This window comes from Crinia signifera, chromosome 6, assembly GCF_055691185.1.
Source record: "Crinia signifera chromosome 6, ASM5569118v1, whole genome shotgun sequence".
In the NCBI taxonomy this organism is placed as follows: Eukaryota; Metazoa; Chordata; class Amphibia; order Anura; family Myobatrachidae; genus Crinia; species Crinia signifera.
Genome location: NC_139222.1, coordinates 112,688,033 through 112,714,861, shown reverse-complemented (window position 1 = coordinate 112,714,861; position 26,829 = coordinate 112,688,033). Strand labels below are relative to the sequence as shown.

Genomic DNA, 26,829 nt, shown 5'->3' with positions numbered 1-26,829 from the left:
AGTTGGTAGCATCGTACTTTGCCTCAAAATGTAAGCAAACATCTCAGGGCCATTCCTTTAATGACAAATATATATGTCCTTTAAACCAAAGCAGATTGGTCAGTGGGGTTATTTTTAATGTTAAGATAGATAAATAATTTGTTGCACTGGACTTGCTTTTGTTTATGCATATGTTGTTTTGCACTTCACTTGACACATGCTTCCACCCAAATCTTATTCTCTATATTGTGGGGATCAGTGGCGGAAGTCTCGGAGGCAATGGAGTCATTTGCCGCCGGGCGCCACGTTTGAAGGGGACACTCAGCAGCCGACATCCATTGCCTCCGATAAACGCCACCCCCTGCGCGCCAGCCAGAATACTCTAATCAGAGCAGCAGTGCTGCAGTGATAGCAGGCACGCTGCTCCACGATCTCTGTGAGAGGAAGAGGAGGCGGGACTTCCTGTCACCTCCTGACAGACCTGTCCTGCAGCCCGTCCAGCTCTTCTTCACCTCCCACACACAATCTAAGTTCTGACTCCTGCTACAGTATGGACGGATGCTACTTTTATAGGTGAGATGCCAGTTGTAGTGTTATTATTACTACAGTTGTAGTATTACTACAGTTGTAGTGTTTATTAAACTATTTATGTGTAGTGTGTTTGTGTGTATCTGTATAGGTCTATGATTATATGCATGTGTTGCTTTTTTTTGCAGAATAAATTTTTATTGGGTTTTCAAAATAGAGGGAGGGGATACAGAAAAAAAAAGGGAAGGAAGGGGAGGGGCACAGGGTGTAAATAACAGTATGCAGAATAACAGTACCAGCGTATATTCAACAATAATCAGTAATAGGTGGGATTTGCAGGAATGAACAGTAGAATGATAAAGCCAAATTCTATTGGAACAACATAGGGAGGTCACAACTGTACATGCGTCGGAGGTCATCATGAGCCTCTAGAGATGAACTCCTGCCAACCTGTCCATTTCTTGAGCAATGAGGTATGGGAGGAGGAGTACTGGCAAAAAGTGGTTTCCATAGTGTAGTTGTAGGAAAGCTTAGTTTTGATAAGGTCCACAGGGGGAGGGATCGGTTGTTTCCAAAACTGTGCGATGGAGGTTTTAGTGGCAATAAAAATGTGAGTGATTAAATATCTATTGTTAATGGGGATTGAATCTGGAAAAATATGAAGGAGTGCGACCTGTGGGGACAAGGAGATTTGAAGACCAGTCACCTTCAGTATAAGGTCCTCAACCCAGCTCCAAAGGGCCCGGAGCAATGGGCAAGACCAAAAGATGTGAATCACATCCCCCACTGATCCGCATCCTCGCCAGCATGACCTAGATTGTGCTGGCCAGAATTTGTGTAGCCTGGCAGGAGTCAGATATATACGGTAAAACAGTTTTATATACATTTCAACATGGGAAATACATTTAGACATCTTGAAGACCGAGGAAAACAGGTGGGACCAGTCCTTAGCATCTAAGGAGAAATTAAGGTCACGTTCCCAGTTTGAGTGTATCAGAGTTTTCTCAGGTTGGGTGGAGGCTACTAAAGTGGAATACCAAAATGAGATGCCTCCCTTCCGGTAAGGAGAAGTGAGGCGGGAAAGGATGTGAGGGGGCACTTTATGAGAGGGGTCAAACAAAAGAGGGTATGCTTGCAGCCAATGCCTAATTTGCAGGTATTTATAGAAATCAGCAGCTGGGAGAGAAAAAGAGGTTTGCAGTTGTGAGAAGGACTTAAGGACACCCTCTGAAAACAAGTCACTGATCTGTTTGGCACCACTGTTACTCCATGTAGACAGATTTAGATCGGGAATCAAGGATGAAAGCCCTAGTAATGTCAAATTAGGTGACGGTAATGGTAACAATAAAAGTTTAGGGTGCTTTAAGGGTGTCTACCGATGCTCTAAAAGCCTGCGTAGAAACCGATCTAGCTTTGGGCGAGCACCATATTAGATCCATCACGGAGAGAGGGTTTAACATGCTTGATTCAAGGGCCACCCATGGTTTAAGGTTAGAGGGTGCTGACCAGTCGCTGATTTGATTTATTAAGCATGCCAGCTGGTACCATTCTAGGTTGGGATAGGATAGTCCACCAAGCTCCTTGGACATCATAAGGTATTTTTTTGCAATTTTAGGTTTTGCGTTGTTCCATACATAGTTATTGAGGACTGTCTGGAATTTATTAAGCCAAAAGGGTGGCAGGAGTCTTGGGATAGACCTAAATAGATATAGGATCTTGGGGAGAATCGTCATTTTGACTGTAGCCAGTCTGCCCATCCAGGAAAACTCATGAGACAACCAGTCCTTAGTAATGGCCGTTATTTGTTTCAAAAGGGGACCATAGTTAACCTCTAAAAGAGACTCTTCGGTAGCTGATAATCGAATACCCAAATAACATAGTGAGTGGGTTTGCCAGCTATATTTATATTTAGACTGCAGAAGGGATAGCGAATTAGGTGGTACATTCAGTGGCAGGACTTCAGTTTTAGTAGTGTTTAATTTATATAGCGAGGCCGATGAGTAGTTCTGGAGGATGTTATGCAACTCTGGGAGGGACGTCACCGGGTCGGTCAGGAAAAGCAGGACGTCATCCGCAAATAAACATATTCTATGATGTGATCCATTAATGATTGGGCCAGTAAGGAGAGGGGAGGTGCGTATGTGTTCGGCAAGGGGTTCCGTTGCTAAAACAAACACTAAAGGGGAAAGGGGACACCCTTGTCTAGTACCATTGCTAATTCGGAATGGGGAGGATAGGAAACCATTACTAGAAACCCGAGCACTAGGGGATGAATAAAGCGATAAAATAGCATGTAGGAAGCGGCCTGAAAAACCATACTTGAGTAAGACTGCCTTCATGTAGCCCCAATGGATCCTATCAAAGGCCTTTTCAGCGTCTAGGGAAAGTGTTACCAGGGAGGAACCAGAGCGGATATAATGTTCTAAGATAGCCAGAGCTCTCTGAGTGTTATCAGGTCCCTGCCGGCCTGGAACAAAACCAACTTGGTCTGGGTGAATTAAGCTAGGGAGCAGAGGGTTCAATCTATTCGCAATTAGTTTGGCATATAGTTTAATGTCGGTATTCAACAGGGCTATTGGTCTGTCATTTTGGGGATATGATGGATCTTTATTCGGTTTCAATATGGTGGTTATGCGGGCCTCGAGCATTTCTTGGGGGAACGCACCTAATGTAGTGCCAGACTCGAACACACGCAAGAGCACTGGGGTAAGGGTAGGTTGGAAGGCAGTGTAGAAGTTATTTGAGAAGCCGTCTGGGCCGGGGGCCTTGTCTTTTTTCAGTGACTTAATGGCAAGGCGAATTTCTTCCTCTGTCCAGGGGGCATTTAGAGAGTTGAGGGATTGGGCTGAAAGGGTAGGCAGGGATATATTAGAGAGAAAAGCCGAAATGGACTCTGTGGAAGGCTGGAGGATAGTATCATCCTCGACTAGATTATAGAGGCGAGCATAGTACTCTGCGAAGGCATTGGAAATATCTAGTGGGTTGTTGAGTTTGACACCAGCGGTGTTATATAGAGTTTTAGTTGAAGCTCGTATTTCTTTGCCTTTCAGTTTCCTAGCTAGAAGTCGGGATGCCCTATTTCCCTCTACGTAATATCTTTGGTTCAATCTGGCAATATTCGCGTTAACTTTGCGCAGCGTGTAAACCTCCAATTCAGTTCTAAGTTTCACTAATTCTTGGAGAAGGGAGGAGTTATTGGGGTCTAGCTTATGTCTACCCTCTAATAAAAGAATTCGATTCTCCAAGGATTTCTGCGTCGCCCGTTCCTGACGCTTAAGTCTGGAGGCAATTTGGATGACAGTCCCACGGATTACTGCCTTAAGGGCGCACCAAAAGTTGACAGGGGAGGTATCATCAGGGTTATTATGTTTGAGGAAGTCATTCAAGGAGGCCTGAATTGTTTGCGTAGCTTCTACCGAGGATAATAGGAAGTTATTAAATCTCCATGGTCTAGCGGCTGGGATTTTATGGGTAAGGTCCCAAGTTGCAACAAGGGGGGCGTGATCTGACCAGGTTATGGGAAGAATATTGGTTTTACGGATTTGTTGTAGGGACCATTTGTCTAGGAACATATAGTCTATTCTGGAGTAAGAGTGGTGTACCCGGGAGTGAAAAGTGTAATCTCTCATCGTGGGGTGTAGGGCTCGCCAGGCGTCAAACATACCAAATTCCAATAATAGGAGCCCGAAGGCCTTAGAAGTGTGTAGTGAATGTGAAGAGTGGGCATGACCGACAGGGTCGGTTCTATCCATTTTGGGGTCTAATACTAAGTTGCAGTCACCAAGGATGATTACCTGGCCTGCAGCTATTTTATTAACAGCGTTAAGGAATTTTCTGAGAAAGCGAAGTTGGCCCGTATTGGGTGCATATACGGAAGCTATGGTGACCGACTTGCCGTCTAATACTCCTGTTAATATTAGATATCTACCTAGAGGATCAGCGGTTTGAGAAGATGAGGTGAAGTCACAGTGACGGTTTATAAGAATAGCAACACCTCCTTTCTTAGTGGGGCCATTGGCAAAGAAGCCTGTTGGGTAATGGTGGTCAGACATAGAGGGGGGAGATTTAGAGGCAAAGTGGGTCTCTTGAATTGCTACAACATCAATTCTATGTGAATGAAAATAGCGAAGGGCAGTCCTCCGTTTTTGGGGGGAGTTCAACCCTTTAGCATTAATAGACATAAACTGTGGCATGGTTATGTAATAGGGGGGAAATGGCGTAGGTGTGACCAAGCACCCTTAACAAGTAAGCAAATATAAGATAAATACCCTGTGAGGGGATGGGGGCAACTGGGGGGGATGGGGGAGGGGGGGAGAGAAAGTAAACAAAACAAAAAAAAAGTGACTCTACCATGAGAGTCATGTAGGCCACAAAACAGTGTGGTGAAAATTGTGGGGGTAGTGGCATTGTTCCCCACCACCGGGAACTAAAAAATAAAATAGTAAAATCTTGCCTGAGCGATGCGGCTGTCTTCGGAGGGCCAGAAGAATAGGGGATTTGCCATTGGTCTAGCAGTTTCAGGCCCTCTTCTACGGAGCTTAGCACGACCGTCGAGCCATCTTTGGTTATTATTAGCTTGAAAGGAAAGCCCCATTTGTATGGGATGGAGGCTTGCCGCAGGGCTGTAGTGAGGGCCGAGAAAGATCTGCGTTTTTGCAGGGTGGTTGGGGAGAGATCTCCATATAGCTGTAAGGGGTCCAGGACCGAGGAAAGTAGGTTGGGGTCACGAGAGGCTCTTAGGAGGCGTTCCTTGGTCTGGAAGTAGTGAAGCCTTAGGATGGTGTCTCTCGGGGAGTCTTCCGGGGCATTGCGGGGTTTGGGCAAGCGATGAATGCGGTCAATTAGGAGTTGGGAGGGTGGAAGGTCTGGGAGCAGCCTTTGGAACAGGTCCCTGGCAAAATTCTCAAGCTCAGAGGGGCGGATCGTTTCTGGGATCCCACGGATCTTTATGTTATTACGCCTGTCCCTGTCTTCGATATCCGCCAGTTTATCTCGAAGTATGGATAGTTCAGCTTGCGTCGCATCATGGGCTGATATCAGATTGTTATGGGAAGTCACCATCTCTCCCATCTTCACCTCAAGATGGTCTGTGCGGTCACCTAACTCATGTACATCCTGTTTCAGCTCACGAATAGCTGACGTTATGTCAGAAGTAATGTCCTTCTTAAGGTCGCCTAGTAGTTGTAGCATCTTGCGGACCGTAATGGGCTCGTCTAAGGAGGTGTCGGCTGAGGAATTAGGGGGGGTCGGGACGGTAACTGGGGTACTAGGGTGTTGTTGAGAGGGTTGACCAGGGCCGCTTGCCATGCTAGGGGATTTAGATGCAGACTTGAATAAGCTTACTGGCAGCACTGCCGTAGGTGGTTTAAGCCGTTTAGGAGGCATCAGGGTAGTGGATAGCACCGTCTGAGGCAATGGTGGGCAGGGACAGGAGGCGTTCTGGTGGGTTGGTGTGTATCAGCTGTGGTGGTGGGGAATCACTGTTGAGGAGGTTAAAGCAGCATGCTAAGGGCTACAGAATATTCCTGCCAGCAGGAGCGAGCTCTTCTAGCCCCAGTGAGAGCATGGGACAGAGGGGAAGCTCAAAGAGGGTCCAGAGGAAGTCACCTATCCAGGCAGCAGTGGGATCCTATGCAGGCTCCTGGCTCGGGTAGGAAGGGACTCTGTCCCTGGGTACTGTGACCAGGCTCACCTGAAGATGGTGGAGGAGGCTGTGCGCTGTGGGGAGTGTTTCAGATACTCCCTGAGTGCCAGCTGGAAGATCCCCTTCGAGTGGGATGCAGGTTCAGGGGTCCGCGCTGTCTGTGGCTCAGTTCCGGATTCTGGGTCCAAATCTAGGCCGCGGCTTTGGCCTAGCTACAGGCCGCAACTCTCCGGGGCCTCCAGGAAGCTATCTGCTCCGTGGGCAGCAATCAGCGGCTCAGCGGGGACCCCGGGGGGCAGAGGGGCTTCCGGGATTCTTAGTAGGACCAGCCTGGTGGGCGGGAGGAGGTCGCGGGAGCGTCCGCGGCGGCCGGAAATTGAGGCCGCGGCTCCGGTCGCGATGTAGGCCTCAGCCGGCGGAATGCACCGCGCGGCAGGCAAGTTGTCGCAGCGGTCCCGGGAGTCTCCCTGCTGCTGATCGGCGTGGCAGGGGGAGGCAGGTGCGGGAGAGAGTCAGAGTTTTCGGGCGAATTCTGCTGGAGCTCAGGTAAGGTGCTTCCGACCTGGTCTCCGGTTAGGCCACGCCCCCCGCATGTGTTGCTTTGTGTGCATATGTGGCTGTGTGTTTACAGAGGTGTGTGTATATGCATATGTAGTTGTGTGAATACATGTGTGTGTGGTTGTGTGTATACATATGTGTATGTTGCTGTGTGTATTCATGTGGGTGTATGTGTATACATGTGTGTGTGTGGCTATGTGTATACATGTGTGTGTGGCTCTGTGTGTACATATGTGTGTGTGTGTGGATACATTATGTATACACACAACCATACACACACTGCAACATACACACATATGTATAATACATATAATAATACATATGTGTGTATGTTGCAGTGTGTGTGTGGCTATGTGTATACATATGTGTATGTTGCTGTGTGTATACATTTGGATGTATGTGCATATGTATCTGTGTGTGTGTGTGTGTATAAATGTGTTTGTGTTTGTATGTGGCAGTGTATATTTGTGGGTGTATGTGCATATGTACTGTAGCTACTGTATGTGTATACATGTGATGTATGTGGCAGTGTGGCTTCATGTGCATATGTGGCTGTGTATAAATGTGTGTGGCTGTGTGTGTGTGTATATATGTGTCTATGGGGGTGTGTCTACATATATATATATATATATATATATATATATATATATATATATTATTTTTTGGGGGGGAGGGGGGGGGGGGGGCAACATCACATTTTTCGCCTCCGGGCCTCTGTTATAAACTTACGCCACTGGTGGGGATATAAAGATTTCCACCAGCAGTGGCTTGAAAGACCCCTTGTACCTGACACAAATTCCACCACCACACCAACACAAGTGGATTACGTAACAAAGGGCAAGGGAACCGGATTAATAAATGTGTATGAGGAAGATGTACATATTGCAAATGAAGCAATTTAGAATAGATTACATCTGTACTGGCTGAACAAGAACTTACAGTACAGTAAATTAAGATATTTCTCTTTTTCAACAAATGTGATACAAGTCTGTACATTTACTCTTCAAAACTAACCTGTATATCCATCCTGAAGAGGAGACACAGCAGGTCACTGTGGGGGGGGGGCTTGTCATTACATCAGGCCCAGCCTCCTAGATGTGGAAATACAGGGATTTGCAAGTATGCTGGTAGGGAGCTTGGACTAATTACATACATACATTTGTTCACTCTTTCTGACATCTTACAAAACCATGTGCACTGCAGGGGGCAGATGTAAAATGTGCAGAGAGAATTCGATTGGGGTGAGTTATTTTATTTCTGTGCAGGGCAAATACTGGCTGCTTTATTTTTACACTGCAATATAGATCTCACTTTGAAGTAAAACCCCACCCAAATCTAATTATCTCTGTCCAAGTAACATCTGCCCCACTTGCAGTGCACATGGTTTTGTCCATCTAAGAAGGATTTTGTCAGAAAGAGTGAACATAGTGAACTAGATTAAGGCCCATAGAAACAGGCCTACCCTCCCAACATGACCCAGGACTCTGCCGAAAATTGGGTCCCTCTACCCCCCCCCCCCCCGGAATGGTGGGCAATCCTCCTGCATTTAGCTGGCTCCCCCTGCAGCAACTGATAACCGGTATTTACGGCTCATCTGGGAGGGGGCAGGACCAAATTTATGCAAATTGTGAAATTTAAACCCCTCCCCGAAGGGCTTCAAATGGCACCACTTACTGTGCTGGGACTGGGCATGATTATATCAAGCTTCATGGAAAGTAGGCAACCCTTTAGTAACACTATATTTGAATTACTGTGGACCCAACACCTGTAATATTCCTTACTGGTCCACTATTATACATTATAATTAATGGCTATACTGCATTCTTGGATATTTGTTTTGGCAAAAAAATTGTCTAACCCTTTCTTAAATATAAAAACTGAGCCTGCCATCGCAATCTTTTCTTGCAGAGTATTTCATATCTTAACTGCCCTTATTGTAAAGAATCCCTTCCTTTGCAGGGTATGAAACTTCCTCTGCGCTAACCTTAGAAAGTGCCCATATGTCTTGTGCACAGTCCTTATAGTAAACAGTTCACCTGACAGTTCTTTTCATTGACCCTTGATGTATTGGTATATGTTAATCATATCTCATCTTAGATGCCTCTTTTCTAAACTGAACATACAGTGCTATACCTAACCTGGCTAACCTTTCTTCATAGCCTAATGGGAAATATTTACTAAGCTGGAGGATCACACCCGAGCCACTATATGAATGTGTATGAACGGCTTTGGCCACGATCAGTCATACTTTCCGCCTGAGAACTCGGCACATTTACCAAGCTGCCAAGTTTTGAGGTCCTGTATTTGACGAAGCATTGCATGGATGTCTGATCCGTATAATGCTTCTCTGTGTAAAAAATGTGAATAATAAAAAAAAGAAATTGGCATGGGGTCCATCTTTGAGCAATGTTTGGTTTCCAAAATACAGGGGGAAAAGCAATTGGAGTTCCTCTGTATTTCCAAAACCAGCACTCCAATTTGCGGTCAGGCTGACAATGGTGAGGCTATGGCCAGGGTACCTTGTATAAAAAGTGATGTGGCATTACCCTGATGGCTGTTGGTGCCCAGTGCTGGTTACAAAAATACAGGGGACCCACTACTCCTTTTGATCTTTTTGTGCCCTGTATTTTTATAACCAAGACCTGTTGAAGAACCTGGGGCTGTTTTTTTAAATACATGGGTACTCTAATTGTTTCCTCCCTGTAGTTCAGAAACCAGGACCTGCTCAAAGACCCTGTGGCTGGTTATACTGGTGGTGGAGGACCCCATGCCATTTATTTTAAATTAATATTTTTTTTATTTTTTTACATTTTGGACACATTTCACTGATCCATGCATGCTTCATCCAATACGGATGAAAAATATGGTCTACTTTCCATTCCTATTTTGAGCTGAATTCATAGACGGATTCAGCCATATGGATCATAGTAAATTAGATGATGTGATAGAGTTCTATAGACATATGTGGCTGAATTCTATCGATGGCCTATTCATTTGTAATACCAATTTCCGATGAGCTTGCAGGTCATAAATAAAACCCTCGACAATTAGACCAAATTCATCCCTTAGAAGATTTGTTGAACGGTGGGTCCCGGCTGCAAATAGGATCGAATGGGTATGAATGGGTGCATTCGTACTCATTTGATATTGGTAAATTTCCCCCAATGACTCCAAACCCTTAATCAATTTAGTTGTCCTTCTCTAAACCCTTTACAATTCCAAAAGATCTTTTTATGGAGTGGTGCGCAGAACTGAACACTGAATTCCAGATGAGGGAGTCATACCTAGCCTCTAGGTCTCTTTTTATGCAAGCTAATATCTTGTTGGCCTTGGCAGCTGATCCTTGATATAAGGCATTACAGCTAAGTCTATGGTCAATGTGCACCCCAAGTCCTTCTCCAGTAAGGATTCCTCTATTTCTACCCTATTTCATTTATAAGTTGTTCACTGGTTTCTTTTCCCAAAATGAAAGACCTTACATTTATCTAATGGAACCTCATTTTCCATTTTTATGCCCAATGCTCCAGTTTATTTAAGTTTCTCTGTAGAGTAGCAACATCCTGGTCTGATTGTATTACCTTGCACAGTTTAGTGTTATCTGCAAAAATGGACACTTTGCTTAATAAAGCATCTTCTAGATCATTAAAAAGTATGTTAAAGAGAAGCGTCCCCAGCAGTGAACCTTGAGGTTCACCACTTAATACTTTAAGCCAATTTGAAAATTATCCATTAACAACAACTCTCTGTTCCGTATTCCCTAGCCAATTTTTGACCAGTAAGTACAAATGTTATTTCTTTAGACCTAGCTCCCCCATTTTGTAGATCAATCTCTTGTGAGGCACTGTATCAAATTCCTCAGCAAAACCTAAGTAGACCATGTCTACTGCGTTGCCTAAGTTCCCACTAAATTCTTCATAGAAACTATTTAAGTTATATAATTATTTTAATTTTGCAAAGTCACTTACACTCTATTATTGGTATTATCATAATTATTGCTGTATGTTGTTCCTCCCTGTATCTCCACTCTAATAAATACTGACAAATAGAAGGTGTTCAATTGCTCTGCTTTTTCCTTATCATCACTAGTGTATCATCATTTCTTAGTGGTCCCATATATTATCTATTGTTAACCGTTTCCAATGATATGCTGCCTTCACAGTGGCGTTGGCAGAGTGGGCAGGAGTCCAGGAGGGCGTTGAAGTGGAAGATGTCGTGAAGCAGTGGCACTGTGGCCACCAGGGCAGCAGCAACCGCTGAAAATAACAGCCTCTGTGATCAACCAAGGTGGCCAGCAGTGGGCCTATGGGAAACCCGGCGCACACTGTGCCCCAGATGAACTGCAGGGCAAGTGAGCGAGATGGGGTTGTCAAACATTAAGCTGTGCCTGTGCACACCCAGCACACCCTGTGCGCTCATCTATGCACTGGTCCCATTCTCCACTCACTTTACTGTTTGATACATCAACCCTTGGGATGCTCTTATCTTACCCAGGACTGGTTACAGGCAGGGCCGGCCCTACCACTAGCTTTAGGCAGCTGCCTAGGGCGCCAGGTTCTAGGGGGTGCCGCCAAGTCTGCCTATCAAAAAATCAATGATGTCTGTGACGATCCAGTTTGTACTTAATGCAGGTGATGGCTGTGGAACTTCTAAGACCTCATCTCCATACTTTCTCTTGAGGCATACTTCCTTACGTTGCTGCCCTCTCTTCCTGTACTATGTCATGAGTGGCAAAGGGGAGGGTGCTGGGGGCCTCCAGGGAAAGCAGGGGTCTTGCCCATCTTCCTGGGGGGCTGGGTGGACCACTCAGTTTTTGGGAGGCTCCCTGCCATTCTAGAATGTTAGGCAAGTATGCATTAAAGGGTTGGAAAATGGTTATTGGTGGCAGTATGGGGGGGGGGGGGGGGCAGTGGGTTGAAGTTTTGCCTAGGGTGCTGAGAAGCCTTACACCGGCCCTGGTTACAGGTACCGTATCCACAGTAATAATAATATCTCAGAGGAGCTACAATCATACAACATCTGCTTAATGGCTTCATGATACACTTTATGATATGAAGTATGTTTAACAAACATTAGAAACATCCTAATTAGTTATACAAGCTGTTCAATGCTACTCTTCTTGATTAGTGTGTTTTACTATTAATTAGATTTTTTTTATTTAACTAATTTTATTATCATATTTAAATACTTGACACTTGTTATTTTGTCCTGACTCAAGAATTTATGCAGAACCATCTGTAAGTGATTCCTATTATATTAGAGCTATCCTCAGTACTATACAGTATTTATTGGTGGTGAAAGTTGAGAGAACAATAGAAAAAGAATCCTATTTTTGAAATGGCAACTTCTAAATATTCTATATAATCATATATTTTTTGTATATAAGAAAATGCTTTGTTTTTTTTACAGGTTGAGTATCCCTTATCCAAAAATCTTGGACCAGAAGAATTTTGGATAATGGATTATTCCGTATTTTGAAATATTTTTATATTTGAAGTGAACGAGGTATCTTGAGGTATGTTGCATTTATGTTGTATAAACACATCAAACACATGAAATACACACACATACAGTATATTTTATTTGTGCATGAAACAAGGTTTTAAAACATGAAACAAAGTTATTGTACAATCTCATACACTGACTTTGAATGCCAAGCAATCATGGCTTTGCACATATTTAGTGCCAGTGACATGTTATTTCCCTAGTAGTGCCAGTTACAGATGTAGCCAGTAGGTTTTTAGCAAAAAATAAAATATAAAAGTATATTTTGGAGACTATGGTTTTCGGAATAATTTGGATAAGGGATACTCAACCTGTATCTAATGCTCGAGATCTACAGTACAAAACCCTCCTGCTTTCAGGAACAGGAACTGTACAGGGTAGAAGCCTGATGAACCTGGGGAGCTGGTCCTAGTGAATGCAATTATTTTCCAAGTGTTTGTATACTGTTGATACTCTACAATGTTAAATAATATTTTCCTTTGTGCAAAAAATCTATCTTTAGGGCAATTTTTCCACATTCCATATCGGCGATGCCGATATGATGTGATAAAGTTGCGTTAATCTGCAATGCGATAATTGATTACATTGCATACTGTAGATGTATCTATTACTGCATGCAGGGAAAAAGCTTGCGAGTATGCTCTACTCCTGTGATCTGCTTTACATTCTATGTGCTCACATGAGTCATCACCAAAATCACCTGTGACCACAGACATTTTAATAGAGGAGGAGGCTGATGTGCAGCCTCCTCCAGCCGGACCCCTCCTCTCTGTCAGAAGTAGCAGGGCCTGAGCACTGGAGCACTTAGACCCTATTGCAAATGTGCAGATCGAAAGAAGAATGGTTCCTTGGCCATTTTTCCTGGTGATTTCTGCTGCGCTGCCGCCTCTAATGCTGGACTCTGTAGGGCATGTATTTTTTAAAAAAAGAGGTGCAATATGTGCGATGTGGGCCCCCCCTGGGACTCAGGGGCCCATGTGCAGTAAGCAGTGGCCCCTTCAGCAAACTAGAGGAGGGTTGTCGGTCATCAGATCCTATTCCTACTGACACCCAGTACTGTAAAGTGAGCTGACACATCCCAGCATCGCTCTACTGCACCAGGGGTCAGCAGTACAGAAGCTTTGAATGAACGACAGCCCTCACTGGAGCTCCAATCACTGGGTGTAGGTAAGTATATAATTATTTTTTTTCATAGTGCTCAGCTTGTGTGTCAATTGGTCAGTAGACAGAGCAAGCTGTGCAGTAGTAGATATTATCTTAGCTGCTAACTGTCAAGTTACTGGCTGGGTTAGGAACTGGTTGGATTGTGATAAAGTATCAGCAACTTTATCACTTCATTAAGTGTCATTAAACTGTCCCTCAGTTTTAAAGTAAATTTGTGCATATCAAATATCCCTTTATAGATTATTAAAATTTGATCTGATTTACTAACAAAATGTGAATTAAAGGGATTGAAGTCATTTTCATCAAAACTGCACTTAAAGCCCTTTAATACATTTATGTGAAACTAAAATATTGTGATAAAGGTGTGAAAACACCCTTTTTACATAATTTTAGTAAAAATAGTGTTAATAATTTTGCCTCTTAACCAGATTGGTCTGGAGAATCTTATCTAGGCCTTAAGTGTCCTACACATGGGAGATGCTGAAGAGTTCTGAGCTATGCTAGATCATCAGAACGCTTCAGTAAGATCGCTCAGCACACAACGATGTGTCAGCGCTGTTTGCAGAGCGTTCTGTCAGGGCCATTAATCTCCAGTGAGAACAGTGGCCTTGACACTGGCAATTATAGATTTATCCAGCTTACTGGATATTAATAACCGGAAGATAGCGACATGCGGGGCTGCGCATCGCTATCACTATGGCCGCTACGCATGGAGCGATGTAGGGGCATTTTCTAAGCGATCTAACGAAATCGCTTAGAAAATGCTCCGAAATCGCTCCGTGTGTAGGCCCCTTTAGCCTTTTGAAAAGGAAATACCCTATCTAATCTTTTATAATGAGTTTGTCTTCCTCCAATTGATTGCTTTACTTGTCCAACAGTCCGTTAGGGGAATATGTATTAATAATTGTTAAACTGTAAATTGTAAACAGAATTTGCTATAGAAAAACTGCTGTACTGCTCGGACCAGTGACCTCCTCCTCCCAAGCACCATACTTTCCCTTCTGGGTGCAGAGAGGAGGAGGAGGAGGAGGAGAAGGAGCCAGTAAAGTCCCTGCAAGTAGCCAGGCACAGGAGTAGGGATAGACTACTCTGGCTGCTTTGCAAAGGGCAGCTCTTAACGCAAGAGTTGTCCTTTGCGATAATAATCGCATATCTTAGTGCATATGCTATTATCGATGCGTTAGCATACCTCCCAACATGACCCTCTCCAGGAGGGACACAATGCTCTGCTCCTGGACTTTCCTCTTAATGTATGATTCCCATCACCTGTGTTGAACTAGGTAATTGATAAGAAAGGTGTTTCACCACAGGTGATGGCAATCATACATTAAGAGGGAATTGCAGGAGCAGAGCAATGTGTCCCTCCTGGAGAGGGTAATGTTAGGAGGTATGCAATGTCATGTGTGCGGGAGCGTGCATCACATGGCAAGGCAAAAAATGCACCGTGTATGGGCACATTAAGAGCTGATTGACTGGCTGTTTGTCACTATCAATTTTATCATTTGTTGAAGCTTGATAAATCTGGCCTTCAGTGAGTTACTTCCCAAAATTTGAATATACTGCTCAGTGGGAATCGGACACTACATACTGTAGGATCGAAGCAGACACTGGGCGGAAGATGTGGAAGGGGGATCTATCTCACACTGTCAATACTCTGTAGGCTAAAATGAGTTTAAAGATGCTGGATGGAGGCTTCGTAAGTGGGATTAAAAGATCTCCCTCTACTATTCCACCATAGTCTAATATGATCTGAAGATGGTGTAAAGTGAAAAGCTTTGCTCTGCAGGGTTTAGTACATACTGTGGTAGATAGATTATAGTTCCCATTGATAATAATGGCGCCTGTGATTTGTCTTGCTAATTAGCATTTTGAATGACATTTCTGTGAAATCTTCTGTATTGTGCTGTTAGTACATAGCCATAAATCACAACATTATGCAGAAACTACAGTTTTTCAGTCTACATAATTTTATGGAAAAAAGCTTTCTACATTGGCCCCTTAGACACCTTATATACCATAAATATTGGGAAGATGTATTAAACCTGGTGAAGTGATAAAGTGATGATAAAGTAGTCAGTGATAATACACCAGCCAATCATCCATTAACTATCAAGTTATAGACTGGGCTTGAAAAATTATAGTTAGGAGCTGACTGCCTACAGCATTAGCACCTTCCACTTTATCACTTCATCAGGCTTAATACATTTGCCCCACTTTACTGTGTTTCTCCAAAAGATGTAAATTGGATATAGAAGCAGTACAGTACAGTATATACCTATAATTTTAGTAATGTGTTTAATTATTCTTCAATTTTGGAGTTAAATATTATGGGTTCTTCTTTCCCTCCTTCTCCATCAGCACATGGGCCTTCACATGAAGCTTAAAGCCTAGCTTAAGAACCAAATACAATTGGTACTAACATTGTTGTCGTTGACAATGTCTGAAAGGAGAATAAGATCTGTGCGAAGTGAAATATCCCACTGCCATGCTTAATTGTGAAAATGTCTGTTACCAATGTGAAGGATAGCTCCTCCCTCCTTGTTTGCTTCAATATCAATGTAGTAGTACAGTATGTGAGCCTGTCAAAATGTCACTTGAGAAATGAGTATGTGTCTGAAGTGATTGTGTGACTATGGAGACTTAGAGGAAAAGAACGAAGATGCGGACTGAGAAGTGAAGGGATTTCAGCAAAAGATTAGGCTGCAAGTTATGTGGAATCACCCCTGGAAGCAATCCCTCACATACCATAATGTTCCAGTAACAACAAAACCATACTAAAGGCAGACACCTAAAGGGATACTTTATAACAAGAAATACATTGCTCAGCACAACTTGACGATGAAGACTATTTGGCTGCTTCTCTTTATTTATTTGAAAACACAGATATTAAATCTTCCCTACAGTATGATTAAATGGAATTCTTGTCATTAAATATTTCCCTCTTTGCTTGTTCTATCTCCACACCTCTCCACTGTACATCGTATTCTTTTAACAGATATAATTTGCTTTAACAGTACAAAGCAGCTGTAATTATATATCTGAATAAAGTCAATTTGTTGCATGGAGCAATCACAAACTGCTCAGTAAATGAAGGGTTTAAATAAAGTAAACTGGCTTTGTGAGTGAATGTGCAGCTTAAAATTCCGGCAAAATTACCTGTGACATCATCCAGCGTCTTCTCGGCAAGTGCCTCTAATGGTGCCCACACACGCACCGATCCCGGCGGTGCGATGCTATACGATGGGGTGCGCGCTCCCGCGGCACCTCATCGCACAGTACAAAAAGTATGTGCTGCACATACTTTTTGTACTAGCTTTTTCTAGCATAGCATCGCATCGCATGCACATCGTATGCACAAGGCATACGATGCGATGCTATGTGTGCTAGTTAAGCCCACAACGCACGCCCGGATCGGTGTGTCTGTGGGCACCTTAACACTATACAACTGAGGGACAATTTGCCTGCCGAGGTGGCATCTTTTGCAGTTAAGCTAATTTTTTGCTGAGTATAGAGGGCTGGTTTTTATTAGCTTTAGGTGAGATTATTACAACTATGAACTGTTTGTCCTGCTTTCATATAGCGTATAATACATTATAACATCATTTTTGTAACTGTGGTTGCATTTGTGAAATAAGATGCTATCTTGCCTCCCTCCCCTCCCACAAGATTCACATCACGAATCAGTCTACAGCATAAGCCAGCAGGATCACAGTGATAGACAATGCTGGCTCGCTTAGCAGCGGTTACCGTCTTGCAGGGATGGCTTTTCTGTGACTGCTGGGAGATAATAAAGCTGCAGTGTACTATATATTTTATGGCACATATTATACAAATATGCTGTTCTGTTATTGTTGCATATGTGAGTGCTCCTTCTCAAGATTTACTGAAAGAAGTTTCTTTTTATTCTGTGGAGATTTTAAAACAAGTTTAAAGGGTGGATACTGCCGGTGTTTCATGAAAAAGAGGGAACGAGAGAAAGGCGAGTGAATAAATAGTATTTTAAGCAACTCCCTAGGCACGTTGCAGCCCAGTACAGAAGACCTGGTCAGAGATGCGTACACGTCCGACCTCTGACCCGGATCCCCTCCCGGTGGTCAGGAATGTGGTTGCTTGCGATACATCACATGTCAAAGGACCGCATGCAGTCCCAGGTGGCTCAATGAGGATGGGATGGCCAAAAACCGGTGAGAAGTCAAAGTAATGTATGGCCACCTTAAGAGTCCAGGTAGTCCCCTGCAGCCAAGGAAGAGTAGGTAACTCTCTCGCATTCTGCCTGCTTCCTAGTGAAGGGGAGAAGTACTAACGAACAAATTACATAATTTACATTTAAGGTTAATGATGAGCCAGCCTGTCCCAGCCCCTGAAGTTTTCTGAAGATTACTTAGGGGCACATTTATTAAGCTCAGTGAAGTGATAAAGTGTCTGGTTTTTATCACCGGCACATCAATACGACTACGAATTGCCGTATTTTTGGGATAGTAAATGTCAAAAATAAGTGTATTTCTGGATACAAATACACCTATTTTTTTTACAAATTTCCTTTAGTAAATTTCCCCCTAAGTGTCTTAAATGCAATTGATGATTTAAGTCCACCAGTTTAGGAAACATTTAAAAAATCTGTTAAGACTTCCACTGTCAACAGTGTCAAGTAGCTAATCCCTCAGTAATATAGATATGGGTGAAATTAAAGATAAAACAATGGACAAAACAAAGCACAGGACACCACAAACACCACAAATTAACAGACAACAATAACCAGAACATCTTAGCAAATCAATCAATTTAAAAATAAAATAACTACCATAACTAGCCAATATTCCATTGAGGCCTTCATTTCTTAAGCAGATAATCTCACCGCTGCAGGAGATCGGAAAAATGTTGGAGAGATCAGAAAAATGTGTGCCAAAGCCCTGTGGCAGGAGGCCGATGCTTTCAAAAACCACCAAACTGAAGTCCCATCGCATCCATATGCAAGAAACTAACACCCCATCAATTGCTGATAAAATTGTTAGTAGCAGAGAGCATCAACATTTCCTTTGCTTAGCTACTGTCAGGGAGATTTGCACCCAACCCTTAGGAGGTATTCAATGTGGGATCATGACTGTTGATCCGGCCCAACAGCCGTGGCCCAGGCCCATTTTAGTTTTTGCTCGACAACATATCGCCAGGCGGGATTCAATGTCCCACCTGATGATCAGCAAAAAGAGGGCGTGAATTGTCGCAATCACGGACAAATTTTGAGAGCCGTGTCCGTGCAAACGACCGTTTACATGGACACGGCTCTCAAAATTCATCCGTGATTGCGACAATTCACGCCTTTTATTGTCAAAACGGGCCCGACAGCTTTTAAAGTCAGACCTAGGCACCCACCGCTAATTCCCCCTTCGGAAATAATGGCGGGGATTGAATACCCCCCTAAAGCCTTCACAATAACAAAACATTTAGTAAAGTCATGATGACCCTTTACTTAACTTTAAAATGAAATTCCCACTATTCTGTGGGACTGCGTCTCAGGTGCTCGGAAAGCTGCTATGTTTGCACCTTACCAAGCAAACCTGAATTATGGTCATTACTTCACTCAGGTCAAACTAAGTATAAATTACTTTTTTTCTCTCTCTCTATTTGTTGGGATTGGTGTCTCGTTGTGTTTCTCATTAATCATTTATAATCTAAAAAAAAATTCCACTGGGATTAATAGGTCTCCTAATCTCCAATGACAACCAAATCAAATGATGCAGATTAGACCGTGGACCTTTCCAGTTATTGTGAGTGGGTATAACCCTAAAGGCTCAGAGTTTACCAGCCCCAACAGGAATTGGGCTTGATGAAGTGTGATATTGCACACAGCTGTGCACAAGGGCGTAACTAGATATTCATAGGCCCCATAGCAAATGTTTGAAAGGGCCCCCTATTTAGCAACTGGCGGTGATAAATGTATGTAAAACATATTACCTAAACAGTAAATATGGGCCCCCTTCAGCTCTGGGTCCCATAGCAGCTGCACCCCTTGCACCTATGGTAGTTACACCCTTGGCTGTGCACATTGCTGTGGTATCACACAGCCTACCTACCTTATCCTGAGGAAAACAGCAATTGAACTTGATGTGCAGAAGATGGGACATCTTGTCAACAGCAATAGAAATGGCAACATGACAAAATAGAGTTTGCATAAAAAAAAAAAAAAAAAAAATAACTGCCTCTGGGCCAGATGCACTAAGCTTCAAAATTGATAAAATGGAGAGTGATAAACAGCCAGCCAATCAGCTCCTGCCTGCCATGTCACAGACTGTGTTTGAAAAATGTCAGGCAGGAGCTGATTGGCTGTTTATTACTCTCCATTTTATCAATTTGGAAGCTTAGTGCATGTGGCCCTCTATCTGAACCATAAGGATCAATGCACCTAGTCATGAAGGTAGTGAGCTACAGATGTTGGACATCATGGCATCATGGCACAAAAGTCACAGCACAGCAAGGTAAAAGCACACTCCCGCTAGGCAATGAAGTGAATGGGAGTTGATTGTGATGTGCATGCATGCGAATGGCATGCTGTGTACACATTGCAGTCTTGCTTCAGAACACTGCTATATGCAGCTACACTATAGTGGAACACATCTGTATCCCAAGATCATAAAAAAATATTCCCTGTACCTATGGAGGAATGTGCTGAACCACACAAAAAGGCACAAGACAACTGAACACCTACTAGGCAAACATTTGTCTAAGTAAAACCTATAATCAAAGTGGAACCCTATGAACCTGAATGACTCAGGATGCAAAAGGAGTAAGTAGAAATCCCATCATTCACCTCCACACAGGCCTGTAACAACAAACAACATATAAAGCCAGTGTTGGACTGGTCCACAGTGGTGCAGGGGAAACCCCTGGTGTGCCCTACTGCCGGGAGTCCCCCCTCCCCTTCTAGGGAACAGGTTTAAGACTGTAAACTTGAAATATACTTTAGTGCATTGCCATTATTAATCTACATCAATGGTTCCCAAACCTGGTCCTCAAGTACCCCTAACAGTGCATGTTTTCCAGGTCTCCACACAGAAAAAGTGACCTAATTAGCTCCACCTGTGGATCTTTTAGAATGTGTCTGAATAATGAGTGCAGCTGCTGGGTGACCTGGAAAATGTGCACTGTTGGGAGTACTTGAGGACCAGGGTTGGGAACCACTGATCTACATTATAAATTGTGCACTAGTATGCCATGTGTTGGCCCATTAAGTCATGTGTTACCCTGTGCTTTCTGTGTCATGTTTTGCCCTTTGCCGTCTTTTGCCATGTGTTCCCATTAACCCACATGTGCAATTTTTTAGCATGTGTTGCCATGAACCCACATGTGCAATTTCTTAGCACTCCATGCCATCTGTGTCTTTGTTCCTTGTGCATGCCTCCCAAATTCGTCATCTGTAGAAAAGGGACACTCGTGCGATGGAGCCCGAAAAGGGGGCGTGGTCTATGCAAATTAGTGTGCCATCATGCCACGTCCCCGTTTTTGGTCTCTGCATCGCTGAATAGACGCTGTGCGCATGCGCACTGCTTCTATTCCCTTTATGCTGGGGGACTCCCAACTGAACCCCCTGTCGCCTCGGGACACTGCCGGCCCCGGGCAAGGTCGAGACCATCCCAAAAAACTGGGATGGTCCCGCGAAAAATGGGACATTTTGGAGGTATACTTTGTGTAACAATGTGCCCCCTGTTACATCTGTAACATAGTTCTTAGAGTACCACACCCTCACATTTTATATATAACTCTGAACGCTGACATGTGTTACACTGTCCCCTGTCTGCCTCACTGTGCCATGTGTTACCCTGTGCCGTGTGTGCCCCCCATGTTATGTATTACCCATGTGGCACAGTGTGGAGGCAGTGTGATTTGTGAGGAGTCATATATTGTCATCTCAGAACTGTATGCCTATAAGGCCATGATTACTGCCCACTAGTGTGCCGTTTTCAGAGGAGATGGGCTGTATATGGGGTGGTATGTAAACCTGGCTCTGATCCTAGCCAGTGTATTACCATCCATTGTTTTCACTGCATGTCACTTTAGGAATAGCAAATAAAAACACAAAAAAGGCACTGAAATTGTACTTTGTACTTAACTCAGTCTATGGGCCAGATGTACTAAGCTTGAAAATTAATAAAATGGAAAGTGTTAAACCACCAACCAATCAGCTCCTACCTGCCATGTCACAGGCTGTTTTTGAAAAATGAGAAGTTGAAGCTGATTGGCTGGTAGTTTATCACTCTCAATTGTATCACTTTTCTTAGTACATCTGGCCCTACTGTATGTCAGAAGACATATGCTGTAGCCTACAACCCAAGCCAATTAAAGAATCTACTAAAACACACGCCTGAGCCACTATTATCTTCTAAGACCAGTGATCAGCACCCAACCAGCCCCTATTGTAGAGGTTAAAACAACCTCTTTTCTTATGTCAATCATTGGGGTTCTTTTTCTTCCACAAAATAGGATAATCTTGAGGCCCCATGCCAGAGGTCTGCTGCTACTCTGACTGCTGCTGTTCCTTGCTGATAAGTGTGTTGATGGCATAGCGCAAAGACCACTGTGCTAGTTTCTCATACATATGCTGATAATACAGAGACCCAGCTCTGTCAATCAGCAGTTGTTCAAGAAACTAAGACTGTTCCAACTTAATTCTCACAGCTTTAACAAATAAAATGAATTATATTTTACAGTCTGGGGCAGTTTCTAGCTTTTTCTGAAATGTAGAGGCCCATTGCATGGGATCGCCACAATTCTGCTACTCGGGGCAAAGTTGGAGTTGGTTAAATAAACTGTGAATTAACATTTAAATGAACCTATCTGTATTAAATAAACTGCATTTACTTCTGTTTTTTTTACTTGTAGGGAACGAGCAGTCATGCAGTCACTCTCAACTGCGGGCATCTGAAAATACCAAATTAAATTTCATCCATGGTCATGCAATAAACAAATTAGATCATTATCTAAAAGGCTGGAACACTCTGATTGGCAGGAGCTTCTCTGGATCAATGGACAATTAAGCAAATGGAAAATTTTAGCATCTGTCTGAATTTTGAATCCTTTTAATCCAAGTGTGGAGTAAATTTTTCATTTCCTAGCAGGAGAAAACACTGAAATATATATATATATGTTCCTGACTACATGAAGAATTTACTGGTAAGTGGGTCAGGCAGGAATTAAACCAGTATGAAGTAATCCAAGTTATATAGAATTCAGAAGACATTTTGTACTTGTAAAACTTAAGGATAACTTTTAAAATGTCTTTGTATTTTCTGCCTCCCTACATTTCTCAGTGGAGTTAAGAGCACAGGAAGTCTGAAAATAAACCTTCCTTAAAAGAAAGGTTTATGTTCACTTCACTTTTCTTTATATGTTCAGGAAAGTATACAGACACATTTCATTTTGTATAAAATAATCTTTTTAGCATTTCTTAGAGCTAGACAACTGTTACTTGGACAATATATATTAAATATACTCCAATTTTATCATTTCTAGATGGAAAATACTTCATAAATACTTAGAATAGATAAATTGTATTCATGTGATTGGGCACAGAGGAGTAGGCTAAGGGGGATAGTAAATGTGGGGGTGATGGCGGTCGAGCTTCAATGTCCCGCCTGCTGGGGAGCGAGAAGGGGGCGTGGCCATGAGTTGAGGCTGGGAAGAGGCTAGCTGCAGCCAGCAGCTCATCACTTTCTGGTCATTCTCGGCAGAACAAGTCCGAAAGCTTGTGGTGTCGGGGTCGTTCTGCCGAGATACCCTGCTCAATGCTGTCGGGGAAGACAGCAATGAATAGGGCATGGCAGGCATCTCCCCGACGGGAGATGCTCGCCGGTGATTGAATATCCCCCTAAAAGTGGTAATACTAACATCTCTAAAAATCCTGCACTGCACAAGCCTGCAGAACCTTGCAAAATGATAGCCGCCATGCAATCAGCTGCAAATCCATTCACAAGCGCTAACCATCGAATGACTTTTCCAGTGTGTGCAGTCTGTGCGTAGACCAGACCTTACTCGGCCAGTGCGATAGAAACAGGTTGATCGGGCCACAACTGACGCTGCGCTTTCCCTGAATCTTCCCTGTAAATGGCCAGGAGACACCCACAAACGCCATCTTCCTGTCAATCAGCTTGGGTACAGCCAGTTATTAAAAAAAAGCTGCATGGAATTTGTCACAGGATGACCTGGTGCTTGTGTACTGTGAGATATACGCTAATTGCCTGGCCTGTGAATTCACAGCCAGGCAATCAGGTCTGAATAACCCCCGTAGTGGTACATTTTTAGGCAGGTGTGGGAAAAAATGCTGCAAAGTAAGAGGGCCTTAAATAAACAGAAGAGTTAAAAGTTTTTTTTTTTAGCAATTAACAAAATGCAAAAGTGAATGAACAGTAGAGAAATCTAAATCAAGTTAATATTTAGTGTGACAACTCTGCATTCAAGGAAAAGGTGGGGAAGGGCCCGCACAGCTGGATTAATTGTGATTAATTAATCAAATTTGTTGTAACCAACATAGAAACCACATGGTCATAAATACTGGTGGTTATTTGGTTGGTGGTGCGCCCAGCGTTCAGTAGCAATAACTGAGGGTGGGTTTGTTTTGTTTGCAAGATACAAAACAAAAGAAAGCAAACGCTTTTTGGGCGCACTCTTTTAGAAAAATGTAGAGTTAATTTATTTAAAACATAACTTTTATTGTGGACTTGTTAAAATAAGACGGCATGGCGCATAAATACAATAAACATCGTTCTGCATGTGCAATTAGTTTGGTTTTTGTTGTGTGGTACTTTTGGATAATAAATATTATATCATATATCAATAATTTGAAAAAGATGACCACACATATAATTTGTCATTCATTGCATATAGTCATCAAAGGTATAGTGACCTGAGTGACCAAAGGTGGCAAAAATGAGTTATTGGTCCCCAACTGTGAAACAGATGGGGTTTCCGTGACCCCACGTTACTAGGTAAATCTTATTCAATAATTGCTGCCTAAGTTGGCAAATAAAGTGAAACAATTGCTGCCTAGGTTGGCAAGAAATTATGAAATAAAGCAGTAGGCGGCTCCTGTGCTGTCAGTCAGTTGACTTGGATACCTAGAACAAAATACCACACCTGGACTTCTCCAGGGGTCACCCAACTGGATACTGCCCTGGCCCTTCACTGCTTGGCTTCCAAGTTCGAAATGGGTTTGGGCACTCAAGTGAGGTATGGTGGTACACTCGTTACGAGTTGGGTCACGACCCGACAGCTCAGGTTAACTGCTGAATATCACCATTTATTATGGATACTGGACCCAAAAAGTTGGGGCAGAAAAATTATGTAATTTGTTAGATATAGGTATATAAATATATAAGTCTCATATATATAATATATATATATATATATATATATATATATATAATATATATATATATATATATATATATATATATATATATATATATATAAGTTTCAATTCGTCACCAGCTGCCAGCTATTGAATTTCTGAGTGCATGCTTAAGCTCTTATGATCATTGGTGAGAGACTTATATATTTATATACCTATATCGTAACGAGTGTACCACCATACCTCACTGGAGTGCCCAAACCCATTTCGAACTTGGAAGCCAAGCAGTGAAGGGCCAGGGCAGTATCCAGTTGGGTGACCCCTCGAGAAGTCCAGGTGTGGTATTTTGTTCTAGGTATCCAAGTCAACTGACTGACAGCACAGGAGCCGCCTACTGCTTTATTTCATAATTTCTTGCCAACCTAGGCAGCAATTGTTTCACTTTATTTGCCAACTTAGGCAGCAATTATTGAATAAGATTTACCTAGTAACGTGGGGTCACGGAAACCCCATCTGTTTCACAGTTGGGGACCAATAACTCATTTTTGCCACCTTTGGTCACTCAGGTCACTATACCTTTGATGACTATATGCAATGAATGACAAATTATATGTGTGGTCATCTTTTTCAAATTATTGATATATGATATAATATTTATTATCCAAAAGTACCACACAACAAAAACCAAACTACTGTAATTGCACATGCAGAACGATGTTTATTGTATTTATGCGCCATGCCGTCTTATTTTAACAAGTCCACAATAAAAGTTATGTTTTAAATAAATTAACTCTACATTTTTCTAAAAGAGTGCGCCCAAAAAGCGTTTGCTTTCTTTTGTTTTGTATCTTGCAAACAAAACAAACCCACCCTCAACTCTGCATTCAAAACAGTATCATGCTCACAGTGTTTAAAAATATGCGGCAGGGAGGTTTTACATCCCACTGAAGTTAGAAAATAATAATATTCACATTACCATTGGAGGAGGGAGCTTGAGTCCTTTGCGGTCTATTTACTAAGCAGTGATAACCCAATTTTTCATAATTTTTGGCAGAACAAGCAGTTATGGGCTACAGGGCTACAAGACTGAGGTACGTACCCCCAGTAAAATGTACAACCTCAGTGCAGTGTCAGCAATACTTATTCTGGCACAGCACACCAAACTGTCTAATTACAGCACTGCACATACATGCCCTGACCAGTCACAGCAAGAATTACATACAGTGGGAGCCACTGCCATCTATCTCTATAATAGGATTAAGTGAGTAATTGGATTACTCTACTAATCCCCTATTCTATTGTTCTATGTATTGTATTGCAGCTGAGAACAATAGGATAGCCATGGCTAGCCATGGTGAACCACGACACCACCGAGTCTACCTATCAAAAAAATCAAGGATGTCCATGAGGATCTTTGTTGTACTTAATGCAGGTGGCTGCTGTGGATCTTCTAAGACCTCACCTCCATACTTTCCCTTGAGGCATACTTCCCTACACTGCTGCCCCCTCCTCCTTGTACTCTATTGTGGATGGCAAAGGGAGGCCCCCCTTCCCTAGGGACTGGGTAAACCACCCAATTTTTTGGAGCCTCCCTGCCATTCCGGAAAGTGGGTATTGATAGCAGAGTGTGTGTGTTTGTGGGGGGGGGGAGTTTTGCCTAGGGTGCTGAGAAGCTTTACACCGACCCTGATCCTATCAGGTAGTGTTGGGCATAGCCAGTGGGGGGATTTTAACCCAGATCAGATGACCCCCTTTCTCTTACCATCTTGTGGAAGCCCTCCTGCCCGCCCTTAATTTCATACAGTTTCGATTGATTAAATTTTATAGTCGGCTATAAAGCCACATGGTGGCACTACCAGCCAGCGGTCAAAGCAGGGCATATGTGGTCATTGTGGGGCACCCCCTTTTGGATGGACGGCAAGTGTGTCCTTCACTTGGTGGGTCATGCACAATGCAGGTCATGCAGTAGGAGGAGGTGGGGAGCCCCTCCTTGGTTTTGGTCTAATCAAGTAGACTGGGCTGGCTTTTGGTAGCGACTGTTTCTCGCTATCCTCCCACGTTTAGTTAAACAGGTCACTAAATCAAATCAAATACTTGTTGACCTTTTAAATCTAGC

At 43.0% G+C, this 26,829-nt stretch overlaps 2 pseudogenes; one reads left to right on the top strand and one right to left on the bottom strand.

The window, feature by feature from the left end:
- Positions 1 to 24,487: 24,487 nt before the first annotated feature.
- LOC146011735 (5S ribosomal RNA) lies at positions 24,488 to 24,606 on the bottom strand (annotated as a pseudogene).
- Positions 24,607 to 24,942: 336 nt separating this feature from the next.
- Positions 24,943 to 25,061, top strand: LOC146011673 (5S ribosomal RNA; annotated as a pseudogene).
- The last annotated feature ends 1,768 nt before the right edge of the window (positions 25,062 to 26,829 follow it).